This window comes from Aotus nancymaae, unplaced genomic scaffold, assembly GCF_030222135.1.
Source record: "Aotus nancymaae isolate 86718 unplaced genomic scaffold, 86718_ANA_hifiasm-v0.15.2.pri h1tg000016l, whole genome shotgun sequence".
In the NCBI taxonomy this organism is placed as follows: Eukaryota; Metazoa; Chordata; class Mammalia; order Primates; family Aotidae; genus Aotus; species Aotus nancymaae.
In genome coordinates, this window is record NW_026988428.1 from 83928393 (window position 1) to 83943756 (window position 15364).

General features: G+C 35.4%; 1 protein-coding gene and 1 non-coding gene across 4 annotated transcripts in view; both read left to right on the top strand.

The window, feature by feature from the left end:
* Positions 1-15364, top strand: part of PDE3A (phosphodiesterase 3A) — a 320464-nt gene that overhangs the window by 136228 nt on the left and 168872 nt on the right. The gene's annotated exons all lie outside the window — the stretch shown is intronic.
* Positions 1468-1571, top strand: LOC135275544 (small nucleolar RNA U13). Its single transcript, XR_010343165.1, has one exon. It is a non-coding gene; the product is annotated as a small nucleolar RNA U13 (small nucleolar RNA).

A 15364-nucleotide genomic window follows, 5' to 3' on the forward strand; every position in this document is an offset into this window, starting at 1 on the left:
AAAAATTATAGCCTGTGGAGTTTGAGAGGGGTCCTGTTGTGTGCTCTGACATCAGCAACTTTGTGACCTTGGACAATTAGTCTAACGATTTGGCAGTTTCACCTTTATATGGTAGATTGAAGACCATAATCCTGTAGAATTGTTGGATAGATTATAAGAGGAAATACTTGTAAAATGCTTAACGTTGTGCCTAATGTGCAGTAGCTTCTCATTGGCTACTGTGGACTTGTTTAAAATTATTAATCTTTAGTTATCTTTGTATGTCATTTCCATGGACCCTTACAAAATGGTTAGAGATATGCAATGAATAAAGAGACTTTCACGATGATGCCGATTACAGTTTCACTGTGGATTGTGCCTGAGGTTGTTCCTTGTATCTGTTTTAGAATTTATAGTAACAGGGCCAGGCGCAGTGGCTCACGCCTGTAATCCCAGCACTTTGGGAGGCCGAGGCGGGTGGATCTAGAGGTCAAGAGATTGAGACCATCCTGGTCAACATGGTGAAACCCCGTCTCTACTAAAAATACAAAAAATTAGCTGGGCATGGTGGCGCGTGCCTGTAATCCCAGCTACTCAGGAGGCTGAGGCAGGAGAATTGCCTGAACCCAGGAGGCGGAGGTTGCGGTGAGCCGAGATGGCGCCATTGCACTCCAGCCTGGGTAACAGGAGCGAAACTCTGTCTCAAAAAAAAAAAAAAGAATTTATAATAACAAAAATGAGATTAACAAATTGATTTTTATGATATAAAATATATTTGAGGGTCAACTGTGAGTATTCATATAATTAGACTAATAATGCAAAGACATTTTCAAACAGATTATTCCTTATTAACCTTGTTCAAGTTAGTAAGACCCAGTAATAATGTGATCCAAGTAGTGTACATTTCTTCTCTCTCTCCACCCGCATTCTGCTACCTTCATATATATTCAATTTTCTTGTTATTTTGTTGAAGCACAGTTTGTATGCAGAAATACACAAATCTTAAGTGTACAGTTCAATTAGTTTGGCAAATGCATATAACCTGCATATATTTTCTCAGCTCATATTACTAGATCCTTTATTATAATTAACAGCATGAAACACATTCTGAGTAGTAAGGATGGTCAAATACATATGGAGCATTTTACATATGCACTTGTTAATCCTCACAACCACCTGTTTCATACTATTATTCTTTGCAGGTAAGAGTTGAGTTTAACAAGATTAAATGACTTGCTGAGGGCACCAGTGAAGCCCACCTTCAAACACAAGCTTGGGCCCTTAATCACCGTACCAAATTGTACCTCCTTCTCTGCTGTAGAAGTGAGTCTGTGCCTCCTGTCTAGGTTGCCAGAGTTTCTTTTCACTATGATGAAATTCACAAAAATGCTCTTACTCAAACTTCTTAGTTATTACTTTTGATGAGAATATTTAAATCAAAATGGGATCCAAGTCAATGTACAGGGAGACAGTTAAGCGTTTTCCTTGATCCCTTTGTAGTTCATGAGCATGATGATCGGGTGTTCACACGCTTGTGTGAGATGTGCCACGCTTGAACCTTGTTATGATGTCGGCACATTACCCATCTGATCTGAAAAAAAAAAAAAAAAAGAGTTTTCCTATAAGTCAAGGGTGTTCTTGAAAAGAGAGCTCAGATATCATATTATATATGATAAGGTAGAATACATCATGAGCAAAATGTTCTAATTTAAATTTAGTGCATTTTATCTTATTTGGAATATTGTCTGTTTTTAACTGATGGCAATATATTTTGATGCTCAAATAGAAAGCATTTTGTATATACTGTTAAAAAGAAAAAATGGACCATCCTGGTCAACATGGTGAAACCCTGTCTCTACTAAAAATACAAAAAATTAGCTGGGCATGGTGGCGCGTGCCTGTAATCCCAGCTACTCAGGAGGCTGAGGCAGGAGAATTGCCTGAACACAGGAGGCGGAGGTTGTGGTGAGCCGAGATCGCGCCATTGCACTCCATCCAGCCTGGGTAACAAGAGCGAAACTCCGTCTCCAAAAAAAAAAAAGAAAGAAAAAATGATTATACTCTGAAGAGAATACTTGCCTATGTTACTGAAGAACAATTCATACATCTAAACTTAGTTATGCAATCATTTTTTTTACTTAGACTTCAAATATTTTTTCCATGTGATATCCTCTAAAATTTTTTCTTTTCTTTCTTCAGGATTTGTTTTCAACATTTGTTATTTGGGCCATTCTTCAGCCAAGTTGCTAAGCAGAAATCTATAAAGAAGTAGTTTAATCAAATATATTCCTCAAATTGTTTTAAAAATATGTATATTGTATCTTGCTGCAGGGCTTTACTTCTCTAATTTTTAAAATATTGATGGATGTGTAAGAGGCTTTCATTCTTTTTTTTTTTTTTTTTGAGACAGAGTCTTGCTCTTGCTCTGTTGCCCAGGCTGGAGTGCAGTGGCGCCATCTCGGTTCACTGCAGACCCCACCTCCTGGGTCCAAGTAATCATCCTGACTCAGCCCCCCACATAGCTGGGATGATGCTGGTGTATGCTACTATGCCAGCTAATTTTGTATTTTTAGTAGAGATGAAGTGTCATCATGTTGCTCAGGCTGGTCCTGAACTCCTGAGCTCAAGCAATCTGCCTGCCTAAGCCTCCCAAAGTGCTAGGATTATAGGCATGAGCCACTATAACTGCCCAAGGCTTTTATTCTTTCACTGTAGAGAATTTATAAGTGTTACAGATAAACAAGAAAATAAATATTAACATGGATTCATGGTTCAAGCCTACAAATGTTTTCTTCTAATACTAGGTTCTCTCAATTCTGTGAACAAGGAGTTGTACTACTTTTCTTTTTGGGCTTATGAAATGTCTAGAATAATTAATTAAGAAAAGGAAAAATATTTTTAAGTCAAAGGATTTTCCTCATCTATTTAAACATAAATCTCTACAGCACCGTAATCCATGCAACCTCAGCATCAAGTCAGATTTTTTTTATTGCCTGAAAACTGCTAAGTGAATACATTTATATATAGAATTAAGGTAATGGAAGCATACATGATTGAGCATTTAAACTAGTTATATGCAATATTACTACTCGAACTAGAAATAAAATTATTACCACAACCTGGTTTGTGCCAACATTTTGGTTATTTAAATGAAGTAAAACTTTCTGTTCACTTCACTAGATGTGATGTGAAATTATTCATAGAGTGAAGTAGTGAAATTTTGTTGCTTATTTGCCTACCAAATCATGCCAAAAGAGTTGCTTTCTGTTCATTTAATGAGTACTTATAAAAAAAATGAAGCTCTTTTGTAGTGATTGTAAATACTCTAAGTGATCATTCCAGACTACTTTACACAATTCTAGTTAGTTTGATGCCATGGTCATAAACTCAACAAAGGGTGCTAGATTTTGAGAACATAACAGTAATAGAAATGATTGCATTATGCTTTTGATGTATCAAATTTAGCACAGTAAGCTGTCATTACTCCAGTCTTATGCTAAATCACCTCACTTTATGCAATACATCCTGATAGTGAGGCACTATAGCCTCACAAAATATAATACCTTAGATGTATTTTGTATGAATTACTGTTAGTAGTTTGGTACTTCCTGTTGAATCACATGTTTGACTCCATCCCAAATGGCAGATTTTCAGTTTATAGATTAGCAGGTCTAGGAAAGAGTTAAGGTTCAGCTGAATGCTACTGATCACTTCCAACTTCTTTTTATCATCTAAAATGTATCACTTAAGGTGTGAATCCCACAATCGTAAAATACATTTAGTCAAAAGGATGTCTGCTGTGGTTAGACTTTAAAGGAGTCATTGGAATGAATCCCCCCTACCTGGAAAACTCTTCCGCTAGGATATATACCTATGACTTCATCATTTTATTCGTGATAATTCAAATGTCCCTTGCCAGAAATATCTTTCCTGAAGTAGTCCTCCCCACAAATGTTTGTTTATAGTCTGTCTTCCTCACTAGAGTGAGATCAGGTCAGGAACTTTCCCTACTTGGTTCATTTAGAGCAGGTCTGGCAAAGGGAATGCATGTGTATTTTGTCTATGGAATACATGACTAAAAAATGAATGACTGTGGAGGTAAAAAGAACTTTTAACATCATCCAATCTATCCAGTTTATATCAAGGAAACTAAGACTATATATAAAGGAAACTAATGGTTAATTGAGTTCCTTAATATTCTGTACCATGGGTTGAGGAAATAAATACCAGACACAGTTCAGTCCTTCGGGACACTTTGGGACATTCACTCTTGCCAATAGAAGATGGTTAAGAAGTGTGGTTTGAGAGCTGGACAGATATGATTTTGGCTAGAGTTTGAATTTTAGATGTATCACTTACTAGCTGTGTCCCTTTGTGAAAGATACTTAATCCTCCTAAGTCATTCTCTTCAACTATAAATGGAGGCGATGTATATCCATTGGATTATTGTGAAGCCCAAATGAGATCATGTATCACAGAGTCTCACACAAGGAAAACTGTTATAGCTGTCATTGTCATTATCATCATGACCATTTAGTCCTTATCATATAAATTGTATAGGCATTCAATCCATTTTTTTCTATAGTATCGCCATAGTATTTTTTCCCCAAACTTAATGTATTCAGAACTCCTTAGTTCACCACAGATGATACATGAAGTTTATGAGGTTGTTATGCTAGTCTAGAATACTAAATAATACTAATAAGAAATTTGGTTTCTGTACTAGTTTATAATGTCAATTAATATTAAATATTCATCAGTCTCTTGTTTCTGATGCCCAGACCTAACAGGTATTTGACAGAAAGACTATACTTTTATCTGTAATAGATTTTTGATATAAGAAGGTTCCAAATTCAGCTACAGAGGTTGAAACTCTGTGGAAAAAAATAATTCAAGATAAAATGCTTTTTTCTCCTCCTCTTCGATTTTCTAACCACAATAGAAAAATTCCATCAGTCAGAAACCATTCAGGAGAAGACATGGGTAATGTCCTAGACATATAAATTATATAGATGCACATTGATCATTCTCTATTATATAGAGTCATCTAATTTGAATTTCTATTTTTTGAGACTAAAGTCAGATGTAAGTATTACTAAAAAACCAAAGTTTTCCAGATGCATATTATTATGTCATAACTACTGTATCAATACGTTTCTCTGTATAATGGTTTTGCTTATTTTAGGTACTAATTTTAAAATATACATCATTTTTCATATTCATTAGAATTTATAAACCATCCTAAGGTGCATTGTTGTTAAATTGTAGTTTTCAAATGTAACAGAATCTGTAATTTACTGTTAAAATTAGAAAATACGAATCAATTGCTTAGCCTAAAATTTTTTGTTGGAGAAGAAAATACCATGACGACTGATTGTCTTTAGAATCATCTAGGACTGATTGATTCATAGTCTAAATTTAGAGATTGTTCGTATTAGAATCTGAGAAAGACTTCACATTGCTTTCATTTTGTTAATTCAGCAAAAGAAGTACTATTTATATCTGGGCAAGTGGATGTTAAACTTTATGAATGAATGCCAGACTGGATTATAGTTTCCTCATTTGTACAGTTAGCTTAGTGATTTCTAAAATCTCTTTTCCTTTATTTTCCCTTTTCTTCTCCTGTCACTCTCTTGTCATCCTGCACACAGATAAATGTGTGTATCTACATGTTACATGTATACACCATCCAGTTCACGTATCTGAAAAAACTATTCACTCCTGCCCACAGGGAGCATGTCTTAGTTTTCTTTAATCTGAAATGTTGGAGTCTGATACATCTTAGACTTTAAGTGAATATTTCTTGAAAAATTTTTAAAATATCTCTTCATCTATTAAAGAGATCATGTTCTTCTAAGACAACTATATTAGTTTTCTATTGCTGTTATTACAAATCACTGTAAACTTTAATGGCATTAAAACCACAAATTTATGAATTTTATAATTCTATATAACTACACAGACCTGTGGGTCAGAAGTCTGACATGGATCACACGTTGTTAAAATAAAGGTGTTGGCACAGTTGCATTCCTTTGTCAAGTATCTGAGAGGGATCTGTTTCCTTGCTTTTTCTAGCTTCTAGAGGCTGCCCAAGTTCTTTGGCTTGCGACCCTCTTTGTCCACTTTCAAAGCTGGCAAATGTGACTTGATTCCTTCTCACATCACATCACTATAATTTCTACCATCTTCACATCTCTCACTAATAACTCTGGTCCTCTTGCCTCTTCTTATAAGTGCCTTATGGTAACATTGGGCCCACCCAGATAATCAGGATCATCGCTCTAACTCAACGTTCTTAATCGTATCTGCCAAGTCACTTTTGCCATGTAATGTAACATATTCACAAATTCTAGGGATTAGGACATGGACATCTTTGAGGGCCATTTTTCTGCCTAGAACTCTGAGTGTATGCTAGTAGCTGAAAGAAAAACATCAGAGGTCTTTTCCTTGTAATTATACAGGGAAGTTGCTTCTTCCTTAGCAAATACAAGTGCTTGGGCCAAACCTGTCTGAGGTTTTAGCTCAAAAAGAAGTGCTCCATTTTTTAAGTTTAGATTTCATTCCAAATGTGTAACCAGCAATTATTTTCTATAGTCCTTTATTTATGGCCTATCACTTGAGATCCTGATACAGTAAATTCATAATGCATTAGGTCATTAGACAATGACATGGTTGTGTGTGGTACATGGTCAATTTTTTGGAACTTGACCTAGGAGTCTCCTTTTCTCCTACTGCTAACTTTGAAAGCTCTTATGAATCATTTTTGTTTGTCACTGTACCTCATTTTCTCATCTGGAGATTGCATTTGATCACTCAATCTGTCTTACTCAACTGCTAGACTAATAAGATCACAATGAAAAATGTTCTATAAAGCATAGAGCTCTCTTTCTATACAGCATGCCTTTTTAAGTCTTCTCAAGGTGAGGGGGGCGCTTTTGTACTGAAGTGTTTTATTTACTTTAATGTAAACATGTACCATGGTGAATCTTTGCACATTACTGAAAAGAACTCAGTGTTTAGTAAAATCGTACCTAATATTGCCTCAAATGTTAAACTTTATGGTAAATTAGACAAAGAAGATTTATTATGCCATTTCTTTTTTTGAATGGTAATGTTAGTGCAAGTGCCAGTTGATGGTCTCAGTATTCTTTCCGTAGTTCTGTTACATAAATGTGAAACTTAAAACCTAAATGATTCTAAATATATTTTTAATGAGGAAGTCTTCAGGACCATGGTTTTCCAAGTTATTCTGTGACAGAAGGCTTTTTGCAGGAAAATGTTGCATAGAGCTGCCATATATAAAACAAATATACATGGAGCTACTCTGGTTGTAAAGACAATACGGCACCAAGTCCTTTGGTTAGTGTCCCCAAAACACATATTCCAGTGTCTGCTAACGTCACTGGTTTCTAGGAAACATGGTGGGTTTCAGTGGATAGGGTTATTAATTTGGAAAATATTTAATAAGTATTAAAATATGCCAAATAATATATGTTGGTATTAAGGAGCTGTGGGAAATCTAAAAAGAGGGTGTGTGTGTGTGTGTGTGTGTGTGTGTGTGTGTGTGTGTGTGTAGCAGGTTAAACAAATGTGTTCTCCAAAACTTTATTTTATAAATGTTAATGCTAACTCAGTGTTTATTCTCTGAGCTAACCTCACCTATAAAATCATAACACGTGAAAATTAACACTTCAAATTGTTTCCTTGAAAGTTATACTGTAAATTTTAAAAACATGTATTTCATATATATTGTTTCTATAATATGCATTATACACACAGTATTTCATTCCAGTATAACATTCTGCATAATTTTGAAAGTTTTTTCGCATCTTTCCCCCAAAAACAGAGAATAGAGGCTATAGTGTTGGGCGCTTAATGCCTGAATGAGTACATGAAACATTTTTATTAATCATCTTATGAAAGAAATATTTCACAAGATTTTTTTGTCATAATAACATATATAGGTTAGTTTGTAATAAGAAATCTTATAGCTGTATTTTTTCTCAAGCTTGGCATATTTTGTAGTCATTTACAATTTCATAGTAGAATGTAGAATTTGGTTCATACATACCTTCAGAAATGATGTCTGATACTTTAGGCTGGTTAATTGTCTAGGATGTGCATCTTGTGTAATTATGAATATACTTAAAATGGATAACAGAAGTAACATATAAAACTTTTAAGGATGAATATTTGGTAAGAGAGAGAATTCTATTTGTTTTTGAAAAATATGGCATCAAGTTAATCCATTATTTTTATGTTATGTTTTAGAGAAATTGATTACTTATTGTTTCACATAGGTACACAATTTAGCTCATATTTGTCATCAAAATAAAGTATCTTGTGAGAAACAGGTAATTTTTCAAGAAGATTACTTATTTAGTAAATAAAACCATAAAATGTTTTAAACATTTTGGTTCAAAATTTAAAAGGCCACATATGTTTTCATTCTTTATAAAAGGTTATTAAATTTAGTTTTAAACTTAATTCACATAAAGGGTATTTATTATGATATTAGGGGGTAATTGCACAGTTCTGCATTCACTTCTTAGATTTCTTTTTTCTCCTTTATCCCAGAAGCCAGAATGTAAGCTACATTTCTGTTTGTATTGGGCCTTTGAGAGACTATACTGTATAGCGAATGGAAAAACTTGCATATGTGTCCAAGTTCTGCCTCTTCTAAAATTAATTGCCATAAAGGAAGTTGGTTAGCCACAGAGAGTTTCTTAGGCTTTCTCAACTTAATTTATTAGTCCCTAGAAAGTTCAAGTCTGTAATACTAGGAGTTTTTACAAGGAAGTTATAAAGAAGTAAATGACAAGGTATTTGAAAGTGCATGACATTGTGTATGACGTATATTAATTGACCAATGAATGCTTTACATCCCTTGATCCATTAACTAGAAATTAAATGGCAGGCAGATAACTCCTAAGTTTATATCAACAAATTCCCCTCTTCTGAATTCCACACTTATATATCCAGTTGTAATAATTGGCTTCTTGACTTAGATACCTAATAGACATCTCATACTCTTGCAGTTACTGCCTCCAAATCTGCTCCATCCCTTATAATATGGCAACTCCAGCCTTTCAGTTCCTCTGTCAGAAATCCTGAAGGCATCCCTGACTCCTCTTTCTCTCTTACACCTCACCTCCAATCTACTGTTAGTCCTCCTTGCAGAATAATCCAGAATCTGACATTTCTCACCATCTCTACTGCTCTAACTCTAGTCAGCTAGCATAATTCCTAGCCCTGATTACTACAGAAACCTCGTAGCCATTCTCTTGGCTTCCACCTTTCCCTCACTATCTATCCACAGCATATTAGCTTGAGTGATCCTTTCAGAACCTGAATCAGTTAATGTCAATCCTCTGCTCAAAACCCTCCAATGGTTCCCATGTTAGACCTTACAATTGCCTACACGGCCTGTGCAATTGGGCTCTTTTTTCTTTGTTATTATCTTATCTCTCATTACCTTTCTCCTCACTTACTCTGATGCGGCTATACTTATCCTTACCATTCTTTGTGCATGCCAGGCACATTCTCATTGCACTGGCTGTTTTCTTTGCCTGGACCGCTTTCTCCCCAGTTATCCCCGTAGCTCACTTCCTCTCTGCCTGTGTCTTCAAGTCTTTGATTAAACGCAACTTCTGTATGCCTGATCCCTCATGCAGGACTCCCATTTCAAATGGAAACCCCACCCTCCTTCATACCAGCCCTCTTTATCATACTCTAAAGGACTTATTATCTAACACCTGCTAAAATTTACTCATATATTTTTTAATATTTTCACTTGAATGTGAGCTCTACAATGTTAGCTGTTTTTGTGTGTGTGTGTTTCAGTTTTGTCTACTGATATTTCCCAAGCATCTAGAACAGTGTCTGGCACATAATAGTTGCTCAATAAATATTTGTGGACTGATTTGCATAAACGACAATTTGATTAGAAAAATGCGTTCTTGGAGTTCTTTCATTTCATACAGTATTGCTTATTTAAAAGGAATCAACAGATTTACAAGAAAAAAACAAACCCATTCAAAAGTGGACAAAAGATATGAACAGACACTTTTCAAAAGAAGATATATATGAGGCCAACAAACATATGAAAAAATGCTCATCATCACTGGTCATTAGAGAAATGCAAATCAAAACTACATTGAGATACCACCTCACACCAGTTAGAATGGTGATCATTAAAAAATCTGGAGACAACAGATGCTGGAGAGGATGTGGAGAAATAGGAACACTTTTACACTGTTGGTGAGAGTGTGAATTAGTTCAACCATTGTGGAAGACAGTGTGGTGATTCCTCAAGGACCTAGAAATAGAAATTCCATTTGACCCAGCAATCCCATTACTGGGTATATATCCAAAGGATTGTAAATCATTCTATTATAAATGCACACATATGTTCATTGCAGCACTGTTTACAATAGCAAAGACTTGGAACCAACCCAAATGCTCATTGATGATAGACTGGACAGGGAAAGTGTGGCACATGTACACCATGGAATACTATGCAGCCATAAAAAACGATGAGTTCGTGTCCTTTGTAGGGACATGGATGAAGCTGGAAACCATCATTCTCAGCAAAGTGACACAAGAACAGAAAATCAAACACTGCATGTTCTCACTCATAGGTGGGTGTTGAACAATGAGAACACATAGACACAGGGAGGGGAGCATCATACATTGAGGTCTGTGGGGGGGTACTAGGAGAGGGACAGTGGGGGGTAGGGAGTTGGGGAGGAATAACATGGGGAGTAATGCCAGATATAGGTGATGGGGATGGAGGCAGCAAACCACATTGCTATGTATGTGCCTGTGCAACAATCCTGCAGGTGCTTCACATGTACCTCAGAACCTAAAGTGCAATTTTATATATGAGAAAAAAAATGAAATAAAGGAATTCATTTAGACATCATATCTTTTAGAGTAGCCAGTTTGAAATTTGGCAAACAACTTGAAAGCAACCTAGATTGCAGTTAGAATATTGTGGTAGCTTTGCAATTGTACCACCTGTGATCAGTTCCTATTTCTGCCACATAAAAAGCTCATTGTAGTGATCAATTTCTCAGACTTTTTGTGAGCTCAAATACTTGAAATAATTAACCAAATAGTTGATACCAAAAAAAGAAAAATCTGGGTTTCTATGTTTTTGAATTTTTTCTCCAGTGCTTGTTTTTTAAGCATCAAAAATCCATACATGTGAGTATTAGTTTTATTATTGGGGAGGCCTTTCTTACAAGATAAGGAATTATATATTTAAATGAAAACAAAATTTCATTATAATTTGTTGATGTAAGTATTTCTCCTATCTAGTCGGCATTTTTCACTCACTAACGTGTATTCTGTCACCATATTTCAAACTGCCCCTTATGCTGGATTTGTGACATCGTGCGTCATCAAGAGCTGTTCTCAGAAACGCAGATTCAGTTATGTCTAACAAACAGGCCAAATATCTAATCTGCCACCATTAGAGCTATATTAATCTGCTTCTATCCAGTAGAGCCTTGGCTTGGATCACAGAAGAAAACTCCACATCTGTGTCCACAGCTGTTGCCTTTTAAACAGGACCCATAGCATGATATTTTGGACAAGGGACTATTAAAGTGTCTCGTTTTAGGTGTTGGGCAAAGCCTTTCCTTTAGTGTTCTGGGCTTCTAGCTCACCACCCATTTTTCCCCTTACAGAATGTTCACTTTCTGTCTTTTGGGCACCCCTACATTAGTTTCTGTTGCCCTTATTAAAACCTCTTTTCCAGAAGCAATTTATTATTTTTGTCTAGTGAGAACTATTTACCCTAGAAGTGTTTGTTTTTATACCTTAATTTTTAAAGAGTAATTTCAATAAAAACTTATATTAATAAGATGTAGGAAAACTATTTTAAAAGGGTCTTTTTGGCACTATAAAAATCCCAGGAGGTTGCTCTGCCTACTTTTTTGTTTTATAATATCTATTGTAGCCTCTGTTATTATTTATTTTTATTTTTATTTTTGTTACTAGATGATAATGTTTTCCTTCTGGTTGTTAAATGTCTCTTCTTCTTTTTAGTGCCACTTAGAAAATCTAGAAATAGGCCGGGCGTGGTGGTTCACGCCTATAATCCCAGCACTTTGGGAGGCCGAGGCGGGTGGATCACGAGGTCAAGATATCAAGACCATCCTGGTCAACATGGTGAAACCCCCATCTCTACTAAAAATACAAAAATTAGCTGGGCATGGTGGTGCATGCCTGTAGACCCAGCTACTCGGGAGGCTGAGGGAGGAGAATCGCTTGACCCAGGAGGTGGAGGTTGCGGTGAGCCGAGATTGCACCATTGCACTCCAGCCTGGGTAACAACAGCGAAACTCCACCTCAAAAAAAAAAAAAAAAAGAAAAAAGAAAATCTAGAAATAAACACAAAATGAAAATCATATATATTTTTACCATTCTCTAGAAACCATAAATAGTGCTGGTCTTTTAATTCATACTTACTAGAATTGGGGGAGATATTTAACTCTTAAATTTGATAGGTAGAAAAAGTAGCTTATTTATTATAAAGTTGAACATTTTATGTTGTTTAGCCATTTGTATTTTTTCTCATGAATTGTCTGCTCATTTACATCTTAAATATTAATATTTACTTTATGTGATAAAGCATTTCAAATGTGTTGCTTGACATACATTTAATATGGTTTTGAAATGGAAATTTTTAATTATTTTGTGGTAGACATTTCATTTTTAAAATTCTAAAATGGGCTTAGCAACACATTTTATCAGTATTTTCTTCTAAACTTTTTCATTTAACTGATTTTTAACATAGTTCTTGAAGACTTTTGGAATTCAGTTATACAAATGGTAGTTTGCATATAATAAGCAAATTGTGTTTTTTTTTCTAAATTGCTGTACAAATTTGTCAGCCAGTTTAACTGAATAATGTATATTATTTTCTGTTGGTGTGTGATATGTTAGATCAATTAAAACAAATTCCACTAGAATTAGCAAACTAGGTATAAATTGACTGTTTAATTAGAGGTAGAAGCCAGATAGTACAGTAGAGAAATGGATGGCAGTTCAGAATTCTGAAATATGAAGAAAAATAGAAAAAGAAATAGCAGGAAGTGGTTTTGGAGATAAAAATCTATATTTGCAAAAAGAGAGAGACTTGAGTTTGTATGCTGAGGGTAAATTGAGGGCTGAGATAGAGAAGGTGAAGACACAGGAGATATTAGGCAAAAGATTGAGGAAACTATATATTGGAAAAGGCAGGAAAAGGGAGTGTAACCCGCAGATGGATCTGTTAACATGGGGTAAAGATGAATACTGTTTCCTCTATAGAAATAGAAGATACAGTTATGGTGCAGGTAGGTTTGTAGGAAGCAGGGCCTGAAGTTGAGGAAGATTCCATAGCATGTCCTCTGTTGCTTCTATAAATTAAGAAGGGAAGCATTTTCTGAGAGTGAAGAGGAAGGAAGGTCATACATCTTATTTATGTGTCTTCTCCTTCATTCATTTGCTAAAAAAGCTTATTGAATGTTGACATGTGCCATGTCCTGTGTTAAGACTAGAAAAAGTGACCAAAAATGAAGTGCACAGTGGAGTCTATCAAACCACTTCAGTCATGAGTCAACCAGGCAGCCACATGAAGAAAAAGACTCTCTTACTTTTCCAGTGCAACATCTAAGTCACCATTGATTGAAAATTGGGATCTGCTTGACTAGGTGTTGCCAGATTGGGGAAAACATTTTCAGTTTAGTTGATGGCATCAAAAATTTTCAAAAGGCTTCATGTTGATACAGATAGATAGATATGAAACCAGAGCTTAGTTTATGCACATGTATTTCCTTGCTCTATATACTGGAGTGTAGTACCTGGAGTACACTCCAGTAGTAGGGATCATACCCACCACTGGGTTCATGATTTCTAATATTTTTGCAAATTAAAGGAATCAGAGATCTGTGAAAAAGTGACTTATTCTAGGAATGGCTCAGGAATATACAAGAAAAGTTTGGAGTATCTTTTAGTGCCTATAAATTAGGAAACACACACACACACACACACACACACACACACACAATGATGGTGGTATGTGAATTGGACACAGAAGCCAACTGAAAGAGTTCCCAATGGCTAAACAACCTAAAATGAATAATGTGGTATTAGATTATAGCCCAAAGTATAAAATAAATATTCATGATCCCATACTATAGAAATGATTAAAAATAAATAGATGGGCTAAATAGCATGTCTCATTGTAATAGAATTCCAAGTAGTTTAGTGGATATTGTCCCCCTTAATGATGTATAGTATAACACTCCATTCCTTACGTGTGGACTACTCACAGTGGTTCCTTTCAAAGAGTACAGGAGAGAAATGGGCAAAGAGAAAGAGAGACTCTACATTGGAGAAACTTTACAAACACTGCCTCAGCCAGATGATCAAGGTGACCATCACAATAAGTCATGTTGATAGTACAGACCTATAATATAATGTGATTAGAATACCAGTTTGCCTATATGGTTGTCTTCCCCCTAATCCATAACTCCATCTTATGAAAAACAATTCAGACAAACCTATTTGAGGGATATTCTACAGTAGACATGGTGAGCATTAAAACTGTCAAAGTCATCAAAAACAAAGTCAGAAAAAACTGTCAGTCAGTAGGAACCCGAGGAGACGTAAAGACCAAATGTATTGTAACATCCTAGATAAGATCCTGGAACAGAAAAAAGACAATAGCTAAAAACTAAGTATATCTGAGTAAAATGTTGGTTGTATGTAATAATATATCACTATGTTCCTTTAGTTACAACAAATGTACCATACTAATATGTTAATAGCAGGGAAAACTGAAGGGGGCTACTGGTGGGGGATGGTGCAGTATATGAGACTATGCTATCTTCAAAACTTTTTTGTAGAAAGCCATTCTAAAATAGAAATTTGTTTAAAAAACAACAACAACCACTCTGCAAATTATACACTCTTTAGTTATTACGAAGCTGTTCTTATACCAAGAGATGACAAATTCAGTAAGTACTATTTTGAAAAAGTGCCCCTTTGTAGAGGCCCCAGAAACTGATGGAGTGATATCTACTTTTTCTTTCATATCTTTCAGCAGAAGAACCAGGTAAAATAGCCAACATTTTACAATGTTATTGCTTGGGGTTTAGGAAATTTCATCTCCCAGAAAGGTTCTATTTGCTTATTTTTAATTACACAATGGAATATCTGGCAGCACATAGCACATTTTAAGCTCTAAGCGAAATGATTTTCCAGGAATTTCCGAGGATATTAGAGCCTACATTTACCATTATGAGAGGCACCTGAGTACTGACTGCTTAGTAAATTGCAGCTTCATCACATTAGGTAGTGTCCTGTCGCCACAAGAGTGATGACAGATTTA